Source organism: Mustela nivalis (genome assembly GCF_964662115.1).
Source record: "Mustela nivalis genome assembly, chromosome: 5".
NCBI classification, from domain to species: Eukaryota; Metazoa; Chordata; class Mammalia; order Carnivora; family Mustelidae; genus Mustela; species Mustela nivalis.
In genome coordinates this window covers 40,981,692-41,000,191 of record NC_139024.1, presented here as the reverse complement: position 1 = coordinate 41,000,191, position 18,500 = coordinate 40,981,692, and the positions used below count along the sequence as shown (strand labels likewise).

General features: G+C 43.5%; 1 long non-coding RNA gene across 1 annotated transcript; it reads left to right on the top strand.

Moving 5' to 3' along the window:
* The first annotated feature begins 3,732 nt into the window (after window positions 1-3,732).
* On the top strand, window positions 3,733-18,397 carry LOC309864793. The gene is made up of 3 exons (XR_014311765.1): window positions 3,733-3,985; window positions 4,355-5,084; window positions 17,865-18,397. It is a non-coding gene; the product is annotated as an uncharacterized lncRNA (long non-coding RNA).
* Window positions 18,398-18,500: the final 103 nt, after the last annotated feature.

Below are 18,500 nucleotides of genomic sequence, written 5' to 3'. Positions count from 1 at the left end.
TCGAACCAGGTGCAAGCATTGGTGGAGCAGTTTTGACAGGCTGTCAGCCCGAGGTCAAGGGTAGGCTGTAAACCCTGCATTCTGAGATACAAGTGCTGGGCATAGGAGATGTGTCCTTATGGCGAGTCAGGAATGATGGGAGCTGGGTGGCTCTCAGATACCAGGCATACTAGCTCTAGAAACCACTTCCTGACTGCCTGGTGGGGAGGGCGACTTTAAGCTGTCCGGCCACAGCTTTCCTGGGACCTGGACAATATGGCGATATCATAATTAGCCCACCGGGGGCAGGAGGGCTGCAGCAGGCGGAGGCTGATAGTACAGAGCACAGCAGTGACAAGTTCCAAAAAACTTCCACACACTCTAGCTCATGTGGTCCCAACCTGGTGGGCTGGCTTGCCCAAGGACTGTAATTATCCCAAAATGCCTCGACACATTTCTAAATTGCCATTTATAACTTAGAAGTTTTTACAACTCTTTCCCGAACCTACAGTTAAGACGTAACTGAGAAAGTCAGCTCCCCAGAATGGGGGCCCCTCACAATAATATTCCTTAAATAATTGTTGGAAATTTCCAAGTGTAAAATGTCTTGAACTATATTTTATCAATAAAAACTATTTACTGAAGACCAATCTGCTTTTTTAGTTCCACTGGCCAAGGTAACCTTAAATGTCCTGGAAAGGAAAAAAAAAAAAAATCTGCACAGTAATTCCTACTTTTCTTTGTTTCTTATTTCCTCTGTAGTTTCTTTTTGTGATTTTTCTTTTAGAACCAGTAACTCTACTAAGGCATACTAAAGAGATTAAAATGTAGATAAGAAAATAAATCACTTGCTTCCAGCAAGCAGCACTGAGGCCGTCCACCCCTCCCAATCCAGGAGTTTGGTTGATAAAACCGCTTGTATGTACAATTCATAAGCGTTCCAAAGGAGGTTAGTTAATCTGAATCGTAAGGAGGTTTTTGGTTTTCTTCTCTTTTAATTCCACTCAAGGGCACTGTGTGTTTTAATAGGGCCAGGAACATTTCGCAAACGTAAAATTGTAAAGAGCTTTATGTAGAAAACCTGAGTTAACAGACACCACGTTTTAAAGTAGTCAGCAATGATTTGTGCCTCTTGGAGGCCCCTCCGACAGCTGCCTGGCGGGCTTGACCCCTAATCCAGCTCTGGCGGCAGGATTTACATTTTCGGTTGGCACAGCCTCTTGGAGTAATGTATTCTGTATCTTAATGCGTGCTATATAAAGAGCTATTTTCTTTTATTTTTGTTGGGAAGACTGGTAGGCTTCGGGAATGTTACCTAGTTCTGTTTTTTTTTTTTTTTTTCAGGATTTGAGAAAATAATCCATGATTATTCCTCGTGAGTTTCAGACTTTCACTTTTTTTTTTTTTTTTTTTTTAGCAAATGGGATCTTCTTTCATTTTTAGCGCCATACATAATTCTCTCTGCCCTTGATCATTTTTAATGTCCTCTGCTGGATCTTTTCTAGTGCTATTATGTCTTTGAAAAGCAGAGACCAGAACCCCATGAAATATTCATCATATAAAGTCTTCCGGGGCCAGGCGCTCCTTCAATTACAGTCACCTCTTCTCTGCAACAATCCCCAGACCTATTTTCAATCATTTCCCCTGACACATCTCCCAGACCTGTGCTTGCCAGAGACTGAAACTTCCTCGAGAATCCACGCCTGGTCCCTCCACCACGACATGAACTAAATGCAACCAAAACAAAAACCACCCTTGAGACCATAAACTTTCTTTCATCAAATATTTATTGGAGATCGAGAATATGCCAGGTACTGTGCTAAGTATGTAGAGATGTGATAGGAAGTGGTTTCAAATACTAGTAAGAAGCAGCAGCCCTTAAGAAACATGCAGTCTACTGGAGGAGGCATCTGAATTAAAAATAATATATCTCCCGGGATGCCTGGGTGACGCAGTCAATAAGCATCTGCCTTTGGCTCAGGTCATGATCCCAGAGTCCTGGGATTGAGCACCTCATGGGGCTTCCTGCTCAGGGGGAGGCCTGCTTCTTCCTTTCCCACTCCCTATGTTTGTGTTCCTTCTCTCTCTGTGTCTCTCTCTGTCAAATAAATAAATAAAATCTTTTTTAAAAAATTATATATCTGGAACACCTGGCTGGCTCAGTTGGTAGACCATGTGACTCCTGATCTCGGGGTCACCAGCTCAGGCCCTATGTTGGACCTGATTTTATTTATTTATTTGACAGACAGAGATCACAAGTAGGCAGAGAGGCAGGCGGGGGGGGGGGGGGGGGGGGGGGGGAAGCAGGCTCCCTGCTGAGCAGAGAGCCCGATGCGGGACTTGATCCCAAGTCCCCAGGACCATGACCTGAGCCGAAGGCAGAGGCTTAACCCACTGAACCACCCAGGCGCCCCTAGAGGTTATTTTTTTTTTTAATTACATGCGTATATGTAAATGATATGGGGTTCAAGCCACCTCTAGGAAGTTGTGGTCCTTTCCTATTATCACTGAAACAAATTACCACACATTTAGTGGCTTAATTCAACACGAATTTATTCTTTTACATTTCTCAAGGTCAGAAGTCAAAAATTAGTCCTTAGAGTAAAAATCAAGGTGTTATTTAAGAAACAAAACAGAGGAACATATGGGAGGAAGGGAGGGAAAAAAAAAAAAAACGAGAGAGAGAAACAAACCATAAAAGACTCTTAAGGATAGAGAACAGACTGAGGGTTGATTCACAGATGAAGGTGGGTGGGGGATGGGCTAGATGGGTGATGGGTATCAAGGAGGGCACTTGGTGTGATGATCACTGGGTATTGGATGTAAGTGATGAATCACTAAATTCTACTCCTGAAATCAATATTACACTCTATTTTAACTAACTAGAATTTAAATAAAAATCTGAAAAATAATAAAACCAAGGAGTCAACAGGCGGGTTCTTCCAGGAGGTAATTCCTTAACTCTTCTAGCTTTTAGAGGCTTTTCTTTGGCTCATGGCTGCATCGCCCCAATTTCTGCTTCCATTAACACATTACCCTTTCTTCCTTTTTCTGACTGCCCTACCTTCCTTGTATAAGGAATCTTGTGATTGCCCTGGACTCACCTGGCTTATCCAGGATACTCTCCCATCCCATGTCATGTCATCACATCTGAGAAGTCCTTTACCATGTGAAATCACATACTCACAGGTTTCAGGGATTGGGATGTGGACATCTTTGGGGACCCACTGTTCAGCCTACCGCTGAAGGCAAGAGAGCAATGACCTACAATGACACAATATCGAGTGGTAGTAATAGCTCACTTTTATTTGGCCTTTGCTTTGTGCCAGAACTTTCCTAAGAACTATACATGTACTTTCTCTTCAGTCCTCACACTAGCCCTTGGAGGTAGTGCCTGTTTTTTCCCCCCATTTTACAGATAGGGAAGTGAAGTTTGAGAGATTAAGTAACTTGCCCAGCATCCCCACTAGCAAGCAGAGCAGTCAGCACTCAAGTGTAGGGGTCTGACCTACAGCCTTGCTCCAAAGCACTGATAAAAAGAGAAATGAAGGACAAGAAAATAGTATATTAAAAGGTTCAGAAGCTTCAAGAGCCCAGAACCTCCACATTATAATGGGAATGAGGACATAAAGGGGAGAATGTTGGAAGAAAGATCCGGAAGGGAACAGAGGTTTGATGATTACGGACTCCATTGGGGAGAGCAGGGCCCTGTCACTGTCAACCATTGAAATATTTTTCCCCCCAACCCCCTGATCAGATGGTTGATAGAGAAAGGGAACTGTGGCCACATTTTGGAAGTAAATTATGGAGGTGTGGATCTTGCAACAAGGACACCTGCTGTAAGGTTTTTATAAAGATCCGAAGAAGAGATGGTGGAAGCCAGAGCTAGAGCCTGGGGAGTGGAATTGGAAAGCAGGGCCAGCCTGAAGAGTCACAGAAGCAGCAGAATCTGCTGAGTCTTGCTGACTGGATCAGTATGATTGTGAGGGAGGTAAAGAGGGCAGAGGTAAGGATGTCTCGTTTCTGTCATGAGAAACTGGGTGTCAATAATTGGGATGAGTAATAGAACTTGCACATAGTAAGACTGAAGAGAAAACCCTCTGCTTAGATGAATGAAATAATTGAGGGCTTTCCACTGTCTGAGAAACCGAACATTAACGATGGAAGGTACTCGGGTCCGATAGCCCAGTCACAGTGTCCCTGCATCCTAGCCACCTGGTCTGATCCTAATGGAACCGAAAACGGTGGTGTCAACAAACCAAACAGCCGGCCAACCACAACTTATTTAAAACCTGCGTAATCTCACTCGTCACTGAGCACACATTCTAAGAGGACTTCAGAAAAAAAAATTAAACCTTTTATTCTCTCTCCCCAGGGTAGGTTTGGGCTAACTGAAGATAGAAGATAAACACTACATGAAATCATGAACAGAAGTACAAGAGAGTTTATAATTAAGTGCCAAATTATGAAATACATTCTATACAGAGGAGAGTGATGTGATTTTTACTCTCCTAGAATAGCTGGGAAAGATATTAAATTTTTATTGAGCATCCACTGCCAACCCACCACCCTAAGAAGTATTGTCCCATTTTCCAGAGAAAGTAAAGGAAGCTCCTCAGTTGCTGATGGGGCAGAGCCAGGGCGTGAACTCAAGAGAGACTGTCTCAGAGCAGACATTCCCGCAAGGCACTGCAGAAGCTAAGGTTGTCAGGCCCATGGGGTCTGGTTTGGACAGGCCCACGGGTGAGGCAGAGATCAGGGAGAGTCACATGAGGAAAAAGCAGGCGGGCAGGACTTGGCACAGGTTGTTCATTATTTCACAGAGGAGACATTCTGATTGGAGACTTTCAGTTCGCCCACCACTGCTGCATGTTTTAAGCATTTCAGTTTGGCAGTAAACATGAAAAGTTTGGTTACAGAGGCGTAAGCCTGGAATACTCAGTGACTGCTCACTGCCTTGGTTGATTGTGACAAAACAATAGCTGATCTGATACAGAGGCAGCTGGCCCCACCTCAGAACACGTGGGTCCCACCTGAGGGCTTTCCAGAGTTCTTGGAAACCAGGCCAGCTAAGTGTTCAGGTCGCCACTCCCATCACACCCCAGGTATGTGCTTTATTGATGAGAACGATGACTGACTAGGAGGCTGATTTACATGCCAGTTCCTACTTCGCCTTTTTCCTGTCAGCAAAATTTACTACTATCTTCTCTCTTCTTACTTGAGTATTAACAATTGTTACACTCCCTGCAGTTAAGTACATCCAGCCATGTGACAAGCAAAGAACTGTTAAGGAGAAGTACACAGACAGTATGGGCTGGGTTTGAACAGGAAGAAGAGCACATACCGGCCAAGAAGTGTTGCAAGGAAGGAATTTTCTGGAGCCTGATGCAAACCCAGTTATTATCCTGGGCAATGTTGCAATTTCACTTCTGGTTTATATTAACTAGTACTAGAAACATATAAGGAGTGACCTAATTCTTTTCCTGTGGGTTTTCCTTTTATCAGACCTGTACCCTGGCAGGCTGCTTAACTTACTAATTTTAAAAAATCAACATTGAGTACTCTTCTGAGCTCAACCCTGACTTGAATCTTCAAATGTGTCTTTGCAATATTTAATAAATATGAATTTCTTTTTAAATTTCTTTGAGGTGTAATTTTATAGTCTATGAAATCCACCCATTTTAAGTATATGATTTAATAACTTTTAGTATATTGACGGAGTTGTGCAAACATCATCACAATAAGAATTCATTTTTGAGCTTTTTTATTTTTTTAACAAACTTTTCAATAGATAATTTTCAAGAGTGTGTAATAGGGGCACCTGGGTGGCTCAGTAGATAAAGTGTGCAGTTTGATCTCAGGGTTGTGAGTTCAATCCCTATGCTGAGTGTACAGATAACTTTAAAAAAAAAAGATAATTTTTACGAGTAAATGATATGTCACAAAAAGGACTGTATTCTAAGTTATTAACTACATTTTTATCCAGTTTTACTTGAGTGGCCAGAGATCTCCCACACTGCTCTTTCAGAAACCTGTTTGGAGGCGCCTGGGTGGCTCAATGGGTTAAAGCCTCTGCCTCCGGCTCAGGAGATGATCCCAGGGTACTGGGATCGAGTCCCGCATTGGGCTCTCTGCTCTGCGGGGAGCCTGCTTCCTCCTCTCTCTCTGCCTCTCTGCCCACTTGTGATCTCTCTTTCTGTCAAATAAATAAATAAAATCTTAAAAAAAAGAAAGAAAGAAAACTGTTTGAAGAAACAGTGTATCCAGATAATGTGTTTTATTGTTCCGGCTTATCCTTTATGGTTTTATTGTTGTTGTTGTTTTTAAAGGTTTTATTTATTTATTTCTCAGAAAGAGCACAAGCAGGGGGAGCGGCAGGGAGAGGGAGAAGCAGGCTCCCTGCTGAGCAGGGAGCCCGATGTGGGGCTCAATTCCGGGACCCTGGGATCATGACCTGAGCCTAAGGCAGAGGCTTAACCAACTGAGCCACCCAGGCAGCCCTGATCCTGTGGTCTGACTAGGACCTGATGTCCCTGAAGGGGACTATGCCCCCTCCTCACGCTGGATACCAGCACATTGGTAGCCAGTGAACAAGGGGCTCCCAAAGTTACTAATGAGTGCTTGGGGATCCAGAAAATCAGCTACTTTTAATGATTCTTCATAGTACTCATGGGAAGTCCCTTTGTAGGTCAATAATGTCAGGTATTTCTATTTTGCTTTTTTTTTTTTTTTTTTTTTTACATTTATTTGACAGACAGAGCAGGAACACAAGCAGGGGGAATGGGAGAGGGAGAGCAGGCTCCTGCTGGGCAGGGAGCCTGATGCGGGGCTCAATCCCAGGACCCTGGGATCATGACCTGAGCTGAAGGCAAATGCTTAAGGACTGAGCCACCCAGGTGCCCCTCTATTTTGCTTTCAACCCTGATTCTAATTCCCCTCACTCCCCACCTGTTACTGTGACCTTGGAGTGGAGAACAAATCTCTTTCCAGTTTTTCCCTTTTCCACATGGATCTCTATGACGTTGATTTTGGCTGTATTTGGTTTGCTTTCCCTTCATGCTTGAAATGATTATTTACCCACTTTCTCTGTCAAAAGTCATCTTCATTGCTGCCTCTTCCCCTCTCTTCACAATCTATTCCGACAGCATATACCAAAACTTTTGCCCATACTCAGAAATTTAAAACTTGGTATGAGGAGTTTCTGAACTCTGTGGTTCTGTAATTAATGAGCTCTTTCAGGAGCTGCATTCAAAATCTCTATCTTAAGCTTTCTATTCCAACCATCACCTCCTGCCTTCTGAGCTCTGACTTCAATAATTCTCCCTCTACAATCCATTGACCCTAGAACCATTTCACTGTCCAGAACATCCTCATGTCTGTCCTCAACCAGCTTCTATCCATAATTCATTACTACCTACACCTGCCCCTTTGTCACACTTGTCTGGTAAAACCTAAACCCATGGTAAAAATAATTGTCCACCTTTGCACCAAAAAGAACCCGCACTGTCAAGACCTTGATTTTAGCCCTTGCAACTCATTTGTGCACTTGAACATGGCTAAAGGAAAACCACCTCCCCTGTGGAGTGGCTAGAATCCAGTTATGACCGCTAGCCTGGAGGGTGACTTTAGTGTTGCCTAACAATCCTATCACATTTCCCTAAATAGTTTACTTTTCTACTCACCAAGACATCTGTTTCACACCTTCTCTTCCCTGCTCAAACCTCACACAGCTGATGACCTTATCTCCCATTCTCCCAAGAGAAGCAAGCAGAAAGAAAGTCTTCCATGTGCTCTGATCACCAACTACATCTACGGTATCCTCTGCCTTCCCACATGTTGTCAGATAAGCGGTCCAAGCCCCTGTCCAAGGTCATCATCTTCTCAGATACTAGATCCAGTATGCTCTCATCCAATCCAAGACGTTGCTGCAGAAATCATCCCTCTCTCCTGAATAGTCAAATTTTCCTCTCAACTAGATCGTTCCCATAAGCCCATCAATATATTCTAGGAGATCCTCATTTTTTTTAAGATACTATTTATTTATTTGACAGAGATCACAAGTAGGCAGAGAGGCAGGCAGAGAGAGAGGAGGAAGCAGGCTCCCCGCAGAGCAGAGAGCTCGATGTGGGACTCGATCCCAGCACCCTGGGATCATCACCTGAGCCGAAGGCAGAGGCTTTAACCCACTGAGCCACCCAGACGCCCCTAAAAGGTCCTCATCTTAACATATGACAGCAGTTACCTCTCAACTCCACATCTCCTTCCTGGTACCTGGGTGGCTCAGTGGGTTAAGCATCTGCCTTCAGCTCAGGTCATGATCCCAGAGTCCTGGGATGGAGCCCCCCATCAGGCTCCTTGATCAGCAGGGATCATCTGGCCTCTCCCTCTGCCTGCGACGCCCCCTGCTTGTGCACGCTCTCTCTCTCTCTCTCTCTGACAAATAAAATTTTAAAAAGAAAACAAAACTTAAAAACCTTGTCTACATATACTGTCTTCAATACCTCTCTCCCATTCTCTCTTGAATCTACTCCAATCATGTTTTCACCGCTACCACTACTTTTGTCAAGGTCACCTGCAAGGTCGATGTTAAATCCAATGGTCATTCTGAGTCCTCATTTTACCTGACCCCTGAGCAGCATTTGCACAGCTGATCTTTCCCTCCTCCTTGGAACACTTTCTTCCCTTGGCTTCCAAGAGAGCACTCTCTGACTTCTGTCTCACTGGCTCTGCTCCTTCTCCGTCCCCTTGGCTAGTTCCTCTTTATCTGCTTGACCTCCAAGGACAGAGTGCCTCAAGGCCTAGTTCTTAGCATATTTTCTCTTCTGTCTGTTCCCCCGACCCTGACTATCTTAGGCAGCCTGTATCTTTAAATACTATCGCTAAGCCAGTGATTCCTAAATGTACATCTCTGTAAGAGCCCTCCCTTGAATGCCAGATTCATATACTCAATTGCCTGCTTGAATCTCCAGTGTATATTCTTAAGCATATTAAGTGTATATGCACAAAAGAGAACTCATGTATCTAATTCTCCATCCCCTAAAGCTATGCCTCCTACAGTCTTCACCATTTCAGCAAATGGTTTATCAGCTGCTCAGCCAAAACCTTTGGTGTCACCTTGACTCCCCTCTATTGCTCAGCTTCTATATTTAAGTTATTGACATTCTGCTATTTTTTTCTTTTTTTAGAGAAAGAGAGAAGGAGAGAGAAAGGAGGGAGCAGGGGAAGGGACAGAGGGGGAGGAGGGAGAGAATCTTAAGGAGGTTCCATGCCCAGTGCAGAGCCCAATGTGGGGCTTGATCTCACAACCCTGAGATCACAACCTGAGTCAAAAATCAAAAGTCAGACACTCAACTGACTGGGCCACCCAGGTGCCCCCAGCTCTGCTAGCTTTGGCCTCAAAATACACCAGAGGACCACCATTTCTCACCACCATTATCATAATCGCCATCACCTCTTGTCCGCACTCCAGCCACCGCCTCCGAACTGATCTTGCTTGCACCCTAGCCTCTCTATGTCTTGTCTTAACAGAGTGACAGAGAGATTCTTTTTAAATATAAATCATATAATGTCCCTCTTCAGCTTAAAACATTCCAACCCTTCACCAGTTTCCTATCTCAAAGTCTCTACACGAACTTCAAGACTGTACAATCTCATCCCCCTTATCTCTCTGACCTTATCTTCTACTGCTCGCCTCCTTACACACTTTGTTCAAGCCACACTGGCTTCCTTGCTGTTTTTCAAAGAATCCGTCCTCACCACTGTTTCAAGGCCTTTGCATTTTGTTTCTTTCATTTGGACTTTTTGGTGCTGTGTGGAGAATGGACTGTGGAAGGGTGAGACCCCGGCAAAGGGAGACCACTTGGGAGGCTAGCAATGAAGGTGGAAAAAAACAATTAAATTTGAATATATACGTAACACAGATCGGAGTTGCTGATTAAATAGATGCAAAATAAGAGGGGAAAAGATCAAATGATTATCCAAGGTTTGGCCCTGAGGTCCTGGACCATGTCATTGACCAAGATGGGGGACATTTGGAGGAACAGTTTTGGGGAAGATGGTGTTTAAATCAAGACCAGCCAGGGAATGGGATAGAGACAGAGAAACCCAATGACTGGACCCTGACATGCTAAGGGAAATGAGGAGGGTTAGACAGAAGAGACAGGGAGGGATGCAAGAGCAGGACAGAGTGGGGTGCTCGAACCAAATGAGGGAGGGAAGGAGTGTTTCTAGTGAGAGGAAGTGAAGGGAACCTGGCAGACTCAGTCCATAAAGCATGTGGCTTTTGATCTTTGGCTTGTGAGTTTGAGTCCCACATTAGGTATAAAAATTACTTAAAAATAAAACATTTTTTAAATTTTTATTTTTTTAATGTTTTTTAAAAAGATTTTTATTTGCTTGAGAGAAAGAGAAAAAAAAAAAAGCATGGGTGGGAGGAAAGCCTGAGGGAGAGGGAGAAGCAGGCCAGCTGAGCAGGGAGCCCAACACGGGGCTCGATCCCAGGACCCTGGGATCGTGACCTGAGCCAAAGGCAGATGCTTAACTGACTGAACTACTCAGGTGTCCCCAAAATAAAATCTTTAAAGAAAAAAAAAAAAAGTGAGAGGAACTGACCAATCGTGTCAAATGTGGCTGAGGACTGAAAGCTGATCATTGGACTTGGCAATGGGGAAGTCATTAAAGAAGTACTGGTGGGTGGGCAGAAAGCCTGATGATGATGGGTCAAAATGGATCTGACAGACTCAGAATCCAGCAGCACTAATGAGAGGCCTTGGGCAAACAGTTAGCCTCTCTTGCCTGTCAGCTTTCTCATCTGCCTAAAGAGAATCGTTAACTCCTTCCTCATAAAATGTGGTATAGATTAATAATTCAGAACTACGTGCAAAATCAACTTAAGTGTTTTAATATGTTATCATGTTTAATGATACATGTTTTTAAAAATGGGAAAGAAAAAAATATGTATTAAAGCCCTACTATAAGACAAGCACTTTGCAAGGTTATTGTTTTGCTTTGGTTTTTAATTTTTTTTTTTTTTTTTTTTTAAGTAAGCTCCAGGCCCAAGGTAGGGCTTGAACTCATGACCCCAAAACCAAGATCCACAGGTAGCCAGGCACCCTGAACTCTGCATGTTCCATCTTACTCAATTTTTTTAAAAGATTTTATTTATTTACTTGAGACCAAGAGAACAAGAATGGGGCAAGGGGCAAGCAGACTCCCTGCCAAACAGGGAGCCTGATGCAGGGGTTGATCCCAGGACCCTGGGATCATGATCTGAGCTGAAGACAGATGTTTAACTGACTGAACCACCCAGGTACCCCAACATTTACTTAATTTTGATTAACCCAAATACAAGCATGCTAAAGTGTTGTCACCTTTTCTTTAGAAAGATAGGCCTCAGGGCGCCTGGGTGGCTCAGTGGGTTGGGGCATCTGCCTTCCTCTCAGGTCATGATCCCAGGGTCCTGGGCTCAAGTCCCGGTCCTGAGATCAAGCTCTGCTTAGTGAGGAGCCTGCTTCCTCCTCTCCCTCTCTGCCTGCCTCTCTGCCTATTTGTGATCTCTGTCAAATAAATAAATAAAATCTTTTTTTAAAAAAGGTAAAATAAAATAAAAAAAATAAAAAGATAGGCCTCGGGCACCTGGGGGCTCAGTTGGTTAAGCGGCTACCTTCAGCTCAGGCCATGATCCTGGAGTGGCAGGATGGGTTCCATGTTGGACCCCCTGCTCAGTGGTTTTCTGCTTCTCCCTCTGACCCTCCCCCTTCTCATTCTCACTCTTTCAGATAAATAAATAAAACATTAAAAAAAAATAGGCCTCAATATAAAAAGACCGAATAGTGCAGCTCTTCCTACCCATGGGTCCCATCCTGTCCTGTGCTTTAACAAAAACAGCTTTTTGCCCCAGAAATAATGATAATAAATAAATAATAAACCAAATAGAAGTAACAAAGTAAATGTCTCATTTAATTTTCTTTTTTTTTCCCCTTAAGATTTTATTTATTCATTTGAGAGAGAAAGAGAAAGCACAAGCAGGGGAAGAGGGAGAAGCAGACACCACCATCCCCTCCTCCACCCCCACTGGACTGGGAGTCCAACACTGGGCTGGATCCCAGGACCCGGAGACCACTACCCAAGCGGAAGCAGATGCTCACCCATCTGAGCCATCCAGGAACCCCTCATTTTTCTTTATGTGATCCTGAACATTTCACTTTTATCATTATTATTATTGAAATGCCTAAAATCTTTCTAAAATGGTATACGTCTGCAATCTAGGCTTTTGATATTCATTTTAGAGAAAGTAAACACACACTTAGTAACATTTTCCAATAAGATAACCTTGTAGAAGTTTTCCCCTCAAAACAAAACCAAACAAGGTAGGGCTTCTTTTAAGACATCTTAACCAAGCCAGCTAAGTGCACACACCACCCTGATATTCAATCTGGACAACTTGTATACCAGTTTCTGTGGTTCTCTTGCATTTTGCCCTATTACTTTGTAACCCTGTGTTTTCTAGTAAAAGTCCTTGAGTGTTGGCTCCTTCCTCAGCTTCTGGGCTCTTTCCCCTGCCTTTTCTGAGAAGGAGAGCCCATCAACCCCAACCTCTACCTTCTAAAATCACCCCTTTCCTTTCTCAGGGTTTAGAAACTATGCTTTATTTTTAAAGACCAGCCACGTACCTAGGTGGCTCAGTCAGTGAAGCTTCTGCCTTTGGCCCAGGTCATGATCCAGGGTCTAGGGATCCAGCCCCGCTTTGGGATTCTGGGGAGCCTGCTTCTCCGTCTCCCTCTGCCACTCCCCTGCTTGTTCATTCTCTCTCTCTCTCTCAAATAAATAAATTAATTAATTAAATCTTTAAAAAAATAAAAAACAGACCCACACAGACCCAGGAGGGAAACTGTTCCAAATTGGGAAGAGGGTTTTCATCAAAAAGAGAGAGCTAAACAGCACAGCTTAAAGATTTTATTTTTAAGGTTTTTAGGTAAGCTCTATACCCAACGTGGCCCTTGAATTTACAATCCAGAGATCAAGAGTCACAGGCTCTGCGGACTGAGCTAGCCAGGCGCCCCTAAAAAACATTGTTTTAATTCTGCATACTTTTGAGTACCAGTGCATACTTTTGTTCCAGAATGTATACTTATGAGCAAAAATACTAAACCTCTTCCTCCTGCTGCTTCAGAACCTCTGTCTTCCTTGTCCAAAATCCTTTCACCACGCGTCCTGGCCCTCCTTGGAGCCATCCTCCCAGATAGGGCGGATTTAGAGATGGGAAATCAGGCAAGCTGAGGGCAGACGGAGAACAGCCTTGCACGGCGGTGCCATGCGCAGGGAAGTGCACTGGCCCAAACGCCAAGTGATCCAGCTTCTTGCTCCAGCCCCACTGGGACACCTGCAGCACGTCACATGTTTGTCCAGGCTTTAGCGGCCCCGTCCGTGAAGAACATGGACCAGGACTGTGTCAGGTTCTGGCTGCCCCTGCTCCCCAAATGAGGACACTAAGGCATGGAGATGGGGAGAGTATCGTGATAGATTCCTCTGAGGTTTCAGGAGAAAAGAGTGAACACTGAGGATTAATTCATTGGCAAAGAAAGTAACACATGGTGACTAAAAATGTGTCTCCTCATGTTCAAATTCATAGGGAAGCAGCATGGGGTAGACAAACAGCACCTTGATACAAATGAACTGAATAACACTGAATACTTATGATTCCAGATTTGTGATAGTTTGACTTAAATTTTTGAACTTCACATGGTACGAAAGTGATACATATTTAGTGGAAACTGTATTTTGAATTTTGAATTTGGATCTTTTCCCGGGCCAGCGATGTGTATGTAGTACAAGCCTCTGTTGAGATTGTGAACAGAGACAACCACAGCTCCCAACCAGCCACGGGATCACAGAGTGAACAACCCACATGCTTAAACCCTTCTGTATCCATCCAACCATTCCAGGGTTTTGTTTTTTGGTTTTGTATTTGTTTTTGTTCTTGTTTTTTTTTTTAAGATTTCATTTATTTATTTGTCAGAGAGAGAGAGAGAAAGCAACAAGCAGAGGGAGGGGCAGAGGGAGAAGCAGGCTCCCCGCTGAGCAAGGAGCTGGATGTGGGACTTGATCCCAGGACCCTGAAATCATGACCTGAGCTGAAGGCAGACGCTTAACTGACTGAGTCACTCAGGCATCCCACAACCATTCCACTTTTACATTCACTACAGGATTCAATGAATTACACAGGTCTTCAACACTTTTGATAAAACACGCTTTGTGTTAGATGATTTTGCCCAATTGTAGGGTAGTGAGTGTTCTGGGCAAATTTAAGGAAGGCTGGATGAAGCTATGATGTTCCATAGGTTAGGTGTATTCAGTGCTTTTTCCACTTATGATATTGCCATTTATGAGGGGTTTATTGGGACACAAACCATTGAGGAAGATCTGTAATCAGACACTTCTTAGAATTGCTAGTAAATAGATCTCTTGAGAGTCATTTTCAAAGTTGTTACATCTCTTGGGCCTGGGATTAATGGATAACTTCTATTTCCTTTTTATCTTTTTATGTGTTCTCTGAATCTTTTACTAATACATATTAGTTCTGTAATCAGAAGGGGTACCTTTTATTTTATTTTTTGAAGATTTTATTTATTTATTTAACAGTGAGAGAGATCACAAGTAGGCAGAGAGGCAGGCGGGGTGGGAGGAAGCAGGCTCCCCGCTGAGTAGGGCGCCTGATGCAGGGCTCAATCCTAGGACCATGGGATCATGACCTGAGCTGAAGGCAGAGGCTTAACCCACTGAGCCACCCAGGTGCCCCAGAAGGGTTACCTTTTAAAAAGAAAAAAAAAGAAGAAGAAGAAGAAAATGGCCTTAACTATACAAATGGAAGAGAACAGGAAAGAAACTTAAAAACTAATAATGATGAAACTGATATTTATTGCACATCATTTATCATCTACTGGACAGTAACTGGCTCATTTACTCTCTCAAACTCTGGATAAGAAGCTATTTATTATAACTTCCATTTTACATATAAGAAAAATGAAGCAGACGGGCATAAAATAACCCTTTTAAAGTCACAGAGCTAGTAAATTCAGTTGCTGGGACTTCACTCAGATGGTCTAATATCAGGGCCTTTACCGTTTATCACCTGCTTCGTAAATGATCTAAAAATTAGGCATCACCTGGTATGTTTTCAAAGAACAGGTTTTTCATACTAATTACATTTCATTTAGGTTAATATTTCCCCGAAAACACATTAACAAACGCTGGAGGAAAGTGCACTGAATCTATGGTAGATCTGTGATTTAAATTTTGCCATGGATAAGCTAACTCTGCGCTAGAGTTAACTGAACAGCCAGCCATTGTTCTGTGCTGTGTTAAGTTAAACAAGGAGGCCAGTGGACCTGGGTGGTTCTGATGTCTTAGAGCTCAAGCAAACCAAACGCTGTGAATTCCTGAATGCTGAGAAATCACGCCTGAGGACAGCCAATCACAAACAGCCAATAAGATTTTTCTGAATGATGGGCGCCTGGGTGGCTCAGTGGGTTAAGCTGCTGCCTTCGGCTCGGGTCATGATCTCAGGGTCCTGGGATCGAGTCCCGCATCCGGCTCTCTGCTCAGCAGGGAGCCTGCTTCCTTCTCTCTCTCTCTGCCTGCCTCTCAGTGTACTTGTGATTTCTCTGTCAAATAAATAAATAAAATCTTTAAAAAAAAAAAAAGATTTTTCTGAATGAGGCAAAGTCTTAAGTTACAGCCAATCTCATCATTTCTTTGCTCTGTGTCTGCCTTTTCTTTTTTCTTTTCTCTCTCTCTCTCTCTCTCTCTTTTTTTTTTAAGTCTTTCTCCTTCCTAGCTTCTGCTGGCCAAGTGGTTAGGATAACCACTTCTGCTTTGGCACTGCCTGATTCCCACTGATTTTTGCTCGAATAAACTCTTTAAAATTTTTTCATATGCCTCAGTTTGTCTTAACAGCCCTGACGTTTGGGTCGTTTTGTGTAGGCACCTCAAAGTAAGTTGAAGGAAGGTGATTCAAAGTGCTAGAAAGAGTATGGGAACATTGGAACTGTCCATCAATTTTTTTAGGATACATTTTTTAAAAAGGCATAAATGACCGGTGGAACAAGATTGCATCAGCTCCGCAAAGTCGAGGAGAAATCACATCCAGAGAAGGAAATGGTCAACACTGAACCTATTTCGTGTGCACAACCAGAAACTTTAGCTTCTTTGGGGCTTTGGAATGTTGGTCTTATTTCTCCTGTTCATCTTCTACCTCCTGACTTTTCAGTCAGCCCTCCTCCTTAGCTGGATCCATTTCACTGCATATCACATCTCAGGAGACTGGATCACAGAAGCGATTTCAGGACTCATAACTGAGCAAAACCCTCAAGCTCAATAAATATTAGCTGGATGAATGAATCATTTCTATATGCATAATCCTTCTGGACAAGTAATTTCACCTAAAATCTCCGAGCAGGAAAGGACACAGAACTGCAGGATGTAAGAACGATTACCTACGTTAACCAAATCCAACTAGGAAAGGTAGGGGAGTTTGGCAGAGTGAAAAAGGACTTCAACTATGCCTCCATTTTGACCTCTGTACTTTCTAAGTGATTAAGTTCTTTCCAGCTCTTAACTCAGGTGAAAGACCTGGGGGGTGGGGGGCAAAGCAGGCTCTGATGGGAACTGAAACTATCCCCTCAAGCAATAAGAACTGCACTGAGGCAGTAAGACCCTGCCCTTGGCAATGGTCGCACTCACTTTCCTGGCTTCCCCCGCATGCACCCACCCACCTTTGTCCCCCATTTTCCTCATGTAAACCTGGAAGTGTTTTCAGCACTTCGGAGATGGTCTCAGACACCACGTGGCTCTCTTTCCACTGTCAGCCTCACTGAAATTAATTCCTTTCTTGTTTCATTACCACTCATTTCTCTGTCTTTGGATTTTGTCAGCAATGAGTGGCAGAACCTGGTCTGTGTGGAACCCCCAGAGCCAGGTGATCCTGCACACCTGTGTTCTGGCTACAAGAGGAACAACATGGTTCATTAGAAACTGGTTTGCAGTACACGATGGGTCATTTCCGGACTGTCATTGGGCCACATGAGATTGGGGCTCTTTTTCTTCCTTATCTTGTCAGAACCCTGGAACTTTTCCAGGATGGAAGAAACTGCCCCTGCTCCCCTCACCATTGTTTTCCTCTGTAGGTCTCTCTCTCTCTGTGTGTCTCTTTTTTCTAAGACCTTATTTATTTGAGAGAAACAGCACGAGTGAGGTGATGAGGCAGGGGGAGAGAAAGAAGCAGATTCCCCACTGAGCAGGGAGCCCAACACACTGGGCTCCATCCCAGGGCCCTGAGATCGTGACCTGAGTTGAAGGCACAATGACTAAGCCACCCAGGCATCCCTCTCCCTCTCTTTTCTCTTTTAAAAGATTTTTAAAGTAATCTGTTCACCCAATGCAGGGTCTGAACTCCCAACCCAAGATCAAGATGCGCAAGCTCCACTGACTGAGCCACCCAGGCGCCTCAGCCCTCCCTTTCTTGTATTAATGTTGTAAGTGCGTAAGGAGAGATCTTTGTGCTTTTCCCTTCTGATGATCTATGTGGCAAAGAAGGTGGGAACCAATTCATTCTAGAGAAGAGACCCGTCTATCCTGTTTTCTTTTCCCTCTGGTATCTCTTCTCTTCAACTTACTGTCTTCCTTGTGACCAATTTGTAGTAATACCTGGTTTAGGGTTAAGGAGAAGGAAGGGTCTGATTGAGTCGTTCTTACCAGAGTTCCCTGCCTCAGGGTTTCAGACGCAATAAAACAAAGTCTCTCACTCTTCTAACTTAACACAGTCCCCCATCCCAGGTAATGGGAGCCCTGTTAGAGCTGTTTCTCTCCTTTTTCTTTTCTTCCTCCAGAAGGTGTATGGAAGGTGGTACTTAGATGACCTCATGATTTCTCAGAGCCCATGTTCTTCTCTGGATTACCACCTCTTGGACTGCAAGGTTGCTAGTTTTGTCTTGTATCTGAGCGGCCAATCACAAGGTCTGCTTTCCTGGTTCTTCTCCTTCCCCAACTCCCATGGCGGGCATGAACTACTCTTGCATCATATCTACCTTCTTACCAAGATAATTGTGTCAACACCTACTTCCCAGAGGCCTACTGGCAGAATGACTACTTGGAAACATAATTTACAGGATAGAGGAAAACACGCACATACACCCACACTCACACCCTTTATCACATTATTTCCCTTTATCATGGTCTGTTGTCTGAATATCGCCTTTGGTAACCCTGTGGGAAAAGAACCTGAAATTTGGGATTACCTCCAATACTTTATAAAGTCAAGCTCTTACAGGTAATTTCTAGTGTAACTTCTACATACGGTTTTCTTTCTCATTATACTCTTTTATACTCTCCTTATATAACCCAGTAAAATGTTCAGGAATTTTCTGCTTTGCTTACTGTTGTAACTTCATCGTCTAAATACTATGTGGCACATGCTGTGTATATATATATATATATATATATTCGATAAATATTTATCAAAAAAC